Genomic DNA, 9,498 nt, shown 5'->3' on the forward strand with positions numbered 1-9,498 from the left:
GCTTCTCATTCACTTTTCTCCCCCTCCCTACATTGTTTGATTTTTCATTAGTTAGCCTTTTACTAATCAAGGGTTACTACTAAGATTTAAATTATCTAGTTTATTTTAGTCTTCTTGAACTTGAGCAAAGTGGTTTCGACCTGGTTGAGAGAGCAAATGACCTTGAAATTTTGACGCAACTAGATAGGTGACTTTTTGGCATCAAAATATATCACCGTGGCCTATGTCACATGCTTTTTGGCTTTTGGATCTAGTAGCTGCTTTACAATGCCAAACCTTGTGGGGCTATTAAATGGGGGTTAGATAGACTCCAATTGATAAACAACCACTTGCATTGGATTCCCATTGTCGAAATGCATCTAGAAAAACTCCAGCTCCTTGATCTACAATCATTTGTTTTTGCACTAAAAATGCATGTTTTATGGGTCTTGGGGTTTCTTTACACACTTCAATCCTAGCTTTAAAATTCACTCTCAATACTCAGGTTCCTCAACCCATGAGTCACTCATATAGTGCATGTAGAAATTGGGACAGATAATGTTTTAGTCACAAGCACTCACGAACAGTCATAGAAAGCTTGATGCATTAAATTTTGTATAGTGTATCTAGGAGTAAACCATATAACTTGAAGAGGGCTTTGTTCCCTTTAATTTTAATAAAGAATCTCCCCAATTGGATCTATAGTCTAAAAGATATGGCCAATTTCGTGCATTGAGGTCACTTGGATAGGGTGCAGAACACTCCAGGAACCGAAGTCCGATTGCAAAATTCTCTGATCATTTTCTATAAAAAAACATATAGCTCATCTTGAAGAGGACTTCCTCCTCTTCGATGCGAATAAAAAAACACCCTGATTGGATCTTCCTACTAGAAGTTATGCCCCTTTATTGACAGTGGGTCATGTAGATTGCACTTAAATGGTAGGACAAAAAGGCAAAATAAAGGTCCATGAGGAGGTCCAAAGGGAGATTAGGGACTCGAGAACCTCAATGAGTGACGAACCTAGCTTAGTGCAAGATTATCATTGTGATATGCAAGTGGAAGTGCTCGATAGAGATCCCTACAACATGTTCAATGACACTCTATGTTGGCATAAGCTTTGTCACATGGAGAGGCATAATGACATGGTTGCCAACCATCTCTAAATGCTATCTAAAATCAATTTGGTAATTGAGAAAATGGCCCTCTTGAATTCTCGGACTCAACAGACCCTAGAGTAGTTCCCCACTCTTGTAGCCTAGTTAGCTACCACTTTGGTACAAGAAAAAGCAAAGGAGTCAAAGCATGAGTCCCGATGGCCTCCTCTACTAGAGTCACTACATGGTCCATAGGGATTTCTTGGATCCAAGGGTATTCTCTCTTCCACTTATAAGGTTGGTGAGCCCTCTCATGGTAATGACGAGTCTCTCTTAAGCTCCCCCATCATCCATGCATCCAATCCTCTAGTGAGACCCCCATCTACCATTGCTAAAATATCCCCCACTCTTTCCAGGAGCTCGAATGGCACTTATATGGCTTAGCCCAATCATGGACAATAGTGTATTAATGGGCAGCATGGAAACAATGGACAACATGGAATACAAGCACAACATGATATGTACAAACACCATGAAACATATGGACAACAAGGCTTTCATGGGTAGCAAGGCTCCAATGATCTTCATTACAAGATCCTTCTCACTAAGTACAGTGGGCAGTCCCCATCTCCATCTCGGACTAGGAAGAGTGGACTTCCAAATTGGAATTCTTTTTTAATATCCACCCTTGCACGAATGATCATAAAATTATCTTTGCATCTCTCCACTTGGAAGGGGTTTCCCACACAAGGTGGCACTCTATTAATTGAGGGAATCATCAGTTTACTGATTGGGAAGACTTCAAGATGCACATGGTTCAAGTATTTGTATCCCCTATGTAAAAAGAGCAGTTGGCATGATGATGGTACACTCTCTTGCCTAACACAATCTCACTGTATGAGAGTACACAAATCAATTTATGAACTTGACCATGTATATAGAGAGCATTAGTGATGATGCAAAAGTACACAGGTACATCTATGGATTGGAACCAAGCCTATCCACCCACCACATATGTCATAGCTCAAAAACCTACTACTCTATTTGATGCAATTGAATTGGCTGAAAGATATGCTAAAAAGTATCATAAAAATGAAAATTTTCAGCAAGGTTATGCATAACTTCTCTGTTTGTTGTGAATATTATTTAAAAAAAAATCGAATGTAGAGGAAGAGTGGTTACCACCCCTCTTTTTGATATTAATACTAGAATAGATAGTTATGCAATGGTCCCTCATGATGAGAGTCACCCTCTTGCCAACATTTGTATGAACTTATTAGAAGACACGAGTGATAGTATATTCACTTGGTGTAACCATCCATTTTTGTCATCTATACCACTCAATGTAAGGGCTAACTTGAAGGAGTATATTTAAAGTAAGGCCTTCCTAAGTAAAGCCCTTAAGCCTCCATGTAGCTTGCCCTTGCTTGTGAATGGGATGCCACTTAATGTGCTCCCTTTATAATTCAAAAAAAAGAATATAAGAGAAGTAAACGAAGGAAAAAGAAAAGAAAAGAAAAAGGAAAAGAAAAACAAGAGGAAGAAGTGAAAAGAAAAGGAACACAACAATGAAATTAGCTATTTGTACTCTACAAGTGTCACAATCATTGCACCTAGGGACACCCTAGCCCTTCCCCACATCACAACTTAGGGCACATTAAGGGCATGACATGATTGATAGATCTGTCTTCTTAAGTCACTCACAGTACCTCCATTTACACAAACTGGGTCCTCAAGTGTGAAACAATACCTTAGGTTGACCTATCTCTCACTTTCACCATCACTTGCACAGTGCACTACATGGTAAGGTAGACACAACCCCCTAGTAACTACACTCTTTTTCTTTTTAGAAACATTGTATGATGGTGTGCCTACCCAACACCTACAAAGGCCTTCTTAACCAATCATCTACCTTTGCCATCAGCAACCCCCTAAACTCACTTCATAGAGCATTTCCAATGTGATCCACCTCTCCAAAGACCCCAAGAACCATTCCAAACTAGCCTCCACAATTTCAATCCATACCCTTACGTGCCATGGAACTGGCACCCAACTAGAAGGGGGGTAATGTTACACCCTCCGAAGACTAAGACAAAAAAGTCAAAAAATTGAGAATGGAAGATAATCCTAAGGTAAGAGGAAGATGGATGATAAAGATACACTCAGAAAAATTTGAAGACATGAAGTGCAAGAAAAAATCTCAAATGTAAAAGGAAGCACACAATAATAAGTGCATCTTAATATGTCAGCAAGAAAAGGCATTGGGTGCATTGCAGTTTTGTAAAAGAGTGCCTCACGAGCTCTCTCTCGTGGAAGTTTTAAAGAAAAGAGAGTAGAGGAATGGGACCAAAAAGGGGATGGCCGCCCAAAGAGGGAATAAAGGCATGTATAAAAGTTAAGAAATAAATGAATAAGCTCATTCTTGTGTATGGCCAAACTTGTTTTCTTCTTGATTCTTGCTCTTGTTTCCTTCTTGTACGAGAGAGAGAGAGAGAGAGAGAGAGAGAGAGAGAGAGAGAGAGAGAGAGAGAGTGTGTGTGTGTGTGTGTGTGTGTATGTGTGTGTGGGGGGGACCATGGAGAAGCTCTTCTTCTCCTCTCTTCATCTTCATCTTCTTCTCTTCCCCCTTCTTACACACATGGCTATGGAGGTTGAAGTTTGGAGCTTGGAGATGGAGCTTGCTTGAGGGCACATCTTGAATCTAGAGCTATCAGTGAATTTGTGGGAGGAAATACTCGATAGGATTTAAAGGTAAGCTCACTACATTGGTGTGTGGAAGAGTACCATGACTATGTGAGAGGTAGCCATAGCTCTCAGTTTGAAATACTTGAAGCAATAAGCAGTTTGTGGGTCTTAGTGGTTTGCTTGTGAGAATGGTGACACAATCACAGAGAGAGAGAGAGAGAGAGAGAGAGAGAGAGAGAGAGAGAGAGAGAGAGAGAGAGAGAGAGAGAGAGAGAGAGAGAGAGAGAGAGAGAGAGAGAGAGAGAGAGAGAGAGAGAGAGAGATTGGTTCCTAATTGAGAAAGAGGGAGAGACAGAGAGGGGGGAAAGAAATAGCTACATGGGTGAGAGAGAGAGGGAAAAAATGCCAGAAGAGAGAGAAAGAGAGAGGGAGAGAGGAAAATTGCTACATGGAATATATGTATGTATGTATATATAGAGAGACAGGAGGAGGAAGAGAGATAGAGAGAATAATTTGAGAGAGAGAGAGAGAGAGAGAGAGAGAGAGAGAGAGAGAGAGAGAGAGAGAGAGAGAGAGAGAGAGAGAGAGAGAGAGAGAGAGAGAGAGAGAGAGAGAGAGAGAGAGAGAGAGAGAGAGAGAGATGCACTTAAGGTAATTAACATGGGGTGAGAAACATGGGTGGAGAAAGAGACCAAGTTCTAGTAGCACTATTGATAGTGGTGTTGATGTGAGGAGGGGGTAAGTAAGATGCAGTAGTGATGGCGGTGGTGTTGATAATGGTACATGTAGAGGAACTGGTGGTAGTGGAGAACCATAGATGGAGGTGGTGGTAGTGGAAGAAATAGAGTTGGTGGTGAAGGTAGTGGAGGAGGTATTGGTGATGGTGGTAGTAGAGGTGATGGTGGAGATGGTAATGGTAGTAGAGGATATAAAAATTGCATGGTGCAACAAATAGAATTGGAGCAAAAGATAGAGAAAGAGAGTAAACAACAAATAAGAGGAGAATACATTTTTTTCTTTAACTCCGAACAAGTTAATACAAATTTGGCTCTATCCACCCGTGCACTTCCAATGTGAAGCTTAGATAGTGATCTAGACAAAAGTTAGATAAAGAGCTTAAGGCTAGTTAGAATAACTCTGATTGGGTGAAAGGATAGATCATGAAAGCTACAAAGGGGTCTATTTTTATAGTCTATGAAGGGGGTTGTCATGATGGATGACCTTCCATATGCACTTGTGTCTATTGACCTTCTATGTGCATATGTGTCTGTTGACCTTCCATGTACAACTCCACTAGTTGGCTAGGGAATGTTCCCTACCCCTAGTCAAGGGCTACTTCCATGGCCCTCGGACCCAAAATAGGGTCCCTAATAACTTCCTTATCCAGCAAATCAATGCAGTGTGCCTTGAGTTGCTACTAGCCTTAACTACTATGTCCAACCCAAAGGCTAGACCCGCAATGTCTCCTTTTGGCCATTTGGTCACATAGACCTCATCTGACATACAAGTCAAAACCTGTGAATGTCCAAGCTCACACATGGATTCTTCTCATAATGGGGGCCTTACAACTTTGGGCACCATGGATCATTGGTGGCACCTTATGAGAGTAGGGTATTGAGCATATCTAACAATACTAGTGCTTGATATATACCCAAGAGAAAAGGATGAATAAGTGGACTATGTGGAACAACAATGGGAGGTTGCCTAGAAAATATCGCTCAAAAGATCACTTCAAAAGCTTGCTTCTTATACACACTCTTCACAAGTCAGTTAATGTCAAATACATTGTTTTATGAGTGGTGAAAAATACAAACCTCACTCACAACCCAAAAATACAAAAGAAAAGAGCGCTAATAAATTGAATGACTTTTTCAAAGTGTGAAAATTAATAATATTTTCCAAAATTGAGAAAATTGACAACACTTATATTGTAGCTATGAAACATATAAAATATTGAGCAAGAAAACAATCACCAAGCAATAAACTTCTTTACCTCAAATTTCAAGGTTCAAGAAACCACAGGCTAATTGTTCCTGAATCATTGAAGTTCTTCTATTAGAAAAACTCTGTCTCTTTTCTTAAAATAAAAAATATCAAAATTTTTTATACCTCACATGTCATGCTTCTTAAAAATACAAGAGAATTAACCTACAGACAAGTTTACTCATTCTCTTCACTACGTAACTTGGCAGAACCATTCGTCCACGACTATGTTTAATTTTGCACCAAGAATTTTTTAAATACATTCGAAAGGACATGTCGAGTCTTCTTATTTGTTACATAATCAATATTGGGCATTAATATGCATTCTTGCAACTTCCATCTAACATGTGAATCAATACTCTCTAGCTTGCATCAGTTTGGATTGATGGAGATCTTACGGTCACTATGGGCTCCCTTGAACTAGAGAACTACTTGTTGCCAAAGCCTTTTAACATAGTATATAATTAGAAGCCTTATTCCAAGTGGAACTTTGACACCTCATAATGAACTATCATTGAAAAATGGAAAGGTTTTATCTGTAAAAAGCCCCTTCTTGAAGTTCTTTTCATTGTGTTCTAGGCCTAAATTATTCTAGAGAGTATTCCCTTCCCCCTCAAATAGTAGGCACCATTTGGTGGAGGTTGGCAAGCTTATCCATGCCTCCTTGAATGAGAGTGAAAAAGGCTCCTATCACAACAACATTGGATACCACATGTGGGCTAGTTGAGATAGTCAAGCTCACCTGCCCACCTACCACTATTCGACATGACAGCTATGTATGTAGCTATCCATCATGTGTGTGTCTTTAATAAGTCAGTACTTGACTTAACCAGTCAATGGCTATTTTATTTGGTCACTTAGACCTAGTTCATGTATTGAGTTAGTCAATTGATGTTGATGGAATAATGAAGAGAAGAAGAGAGTACATTGCTCTGTGAGTTTTCCCGTATCTCTCTCTCTCTCTCTGTCTCTCTCTCTCTCTCTCTCTCTCTCTCTCTCTCTCAACTTGAATATGGTATCAAACCTAAAGGCTTGGCGATGGCATTGGCATCATAAGAGCTGGAGCCTGAAGAGAAGAGATTGAAGTGGATCTACAGGACATCCAAAACTATAGCTATACTTGAGTGGTTGTGCATGTTTTGGGGGTGTTTATGATAGCAGATCTAGAGAGGATCATTCATCTACTTGAACCTACAATCATTTGTTAGATATGCTCCATGACCCACCCTCATAAGGGGCCACCAATGATCCATGGTGCTCAAAGTTGTAAGGACCCCATTACAAGGAGAAGCCATATGTGAGCTAGGACATTGGTTGAGTCCTAACTTGTATGCTAGATGAGGTCTATGTGACCGGATGGCAAAAAGGTGACCGTTGTGGGTCTAATCTTTGGGTTAGACAGAGTAGTTAAGCTAGTAGCAACTCAAGGCACATTGCATCGAGTTGCAGGGTAAGAGATTATCAGGGGCCCTAGCCAATGGTAAAGGGAATATTCCCTAGAATATCCCTTGGCCAACTAGTGGAGGTGCACATGGAAGGTCAACAGACACATGTGCATATGGAAGGTCAACAGACACATGGGCACATGGAAGGTCAATAGACACAGGTGCATATGGAGGGTCATCCATCATGACCCCCTTCACAAGCTATAAAAGCTAAACCCCTTCACAGCCATCTATTATATCTATCTTTCACCCAGTCAGGGTTGTTCCAGCTAGCCTTAACATCTTCACCTATCTTTTGTCTAGATTGCCATCTAAGCTTCACAGTGGAGGTGCACGGGTGGACAGAGCCATCTTTGTATAAGTTATTTGGAGATAAAGAAATTTTGTTATTCTCCTCTTATCTGTTGTGTACTCTCTATCTCTTTCTTAGATTCTATTCGCTGCACTGTGTAATTTTTTACATCGTACTTAAAGAAATTTTTGGAGCATTGTTGGGCTATTGATGATGAGCACTAACCTTGATACAATGATCAACATATCCAATGTGGACAGATTTGGAAAAATATGCCTATTTATTGATGTTGAAAACTAGAGAATTTCCAGCCCCATCAAACAAAGAATTTTCAGCCACCATCAGATGCTTGGATTTGTCACACCAAAACATCATGGATGCTTGGCAAATGATGTAAGATCATTGATGTATTCTTGGACCTGACATTGATTACGTTGAATACTTAGATCTGGGAAGTATTAACATGCTAAAAACTATCCTAAATATATGATAATGAATGCTTGGAAGCTTGAAGCTTGTCTTGGCTTGGTTGTCGTCTACTGATACTTGAAACTTGCTACATGATTATCAAATGGTTTATGAGCAGTTATCATTGAATGGTTAAATTTGGACTGATTTTATTGGTGGTACAACCTGTAAAAAGCTTGTCTAGTATTGTTAGTGGTCATATGAACCATCGTTGATACTTATATGTACATGCATTGAACCCCGAAGGCTATAATACATGTCAAAGATGTTTTGAGGGTGTTTTGAGCTAAAAATACTTTACTTTTCATAGATAATTTAGTGCTAGTTACTCACATTCTGTTGTATTTCATATGCTTTTGGAAGACACCTATGTCAATTGTATGCTGTGAATGTTACCTACTTGGAATACTATTGCATCTAGATGTTTTACCACATGATTGGGGATTTTTCTTTTTGACATGTCTATGAATTGAAACACATTGGTTATTGCAGAGATTTATTGCCAGAGGTGTTCGGACTGAAACTATCATACACAATTTACTTGGTCAGCAAAAAGGAGTTAGACACTATCTAATTCAGACTGTATTGAAAACATGGAGTTGCAGAGATGGAAAATGTTGAGAGAAATGATAACATAACTCAAATAGTGGGTGAAAAATTAGACATCAATAACTATGCTATTTGGAAGTTCAAGATGGAGAACTTCCTCATTGGCAAGGGCTACTGGGACTTGGTCGCAGGTGCAAAAGCTGAGCAGGTAAGCTTCTTGAAAAGACTCAGCCAACTCTGCTGATTAGCTTAGGATTCATCGTGCATGGACTGAGAAGCTCAAAGGACACTGCATTGGCTACCCCTATGTATTTCCAATGCTATGGTTATGAAAATAATAAATTGCAGCTCATCAAAGGATGCATGGGAGATTCTAATGAGATACTATGGTACTACCACTAGTGTTAGAAAAATATAGCTGAAATAGAAGTTTAACACAATGGATGGGAAGGGACGGTCCATTCAAGACTATGTGACTGAAATAAAGACTATTATAGATCAGTTAGCTCTTGTAGAAGCTGAGATAGATGATGAGGATAAGGTGGCTGTGACACTAAATGGTTTAGGGTTGGAATACAAGTATTTTGATACATTAATTTCAATTAGGTTTGAAATGCTTGACTCTAATGAATTGGTATTATCCATGAAGAAGCAAAATTGGATTCATCTACGAGCTCGAGTAGCTCTAAAAAACAGAGATGCATATTTTTACTCTAATCAACAAGGATGTGGTGGTTGTGGTAGAGGCTCTAGCTATGGTAGGAAAACATAGAAACATGCATCTTAACATGGAAAAAGTCAATAGGGATTTGCTGGTAGAGGTAGAGGATACTCCCATTGAGGGGGAGATCTTAGTCTAGGGGCAAAGGATCCTGACACACTCAAACTACTCATGAAAATGAAAACAAGTATAAATATTGCCATTACTATGGCAAGCATGGTCACATTGAAAAAGAGTGTTGGAAGAAGTAGGGTAATTAGAAGAGTCGATAGCAAGGTC

The sequence above is a fragment of the Lygodium microphyllum genome, chromosome 19, assembly GCF_053477565.2.
Source record: "Lygodium microphyllum isolate KBCC chromosome 19, Lygodium_microphyllum_v1.1.10, whole genome shotgun sequence".
NCBI classification, from domain to species: Eukaryota; Viridiplantae; Streptophyta; class Polypodiopsida; order Schizaeales; family Lygodiaceae; genus Lygodium; species Lygodium microphyllum.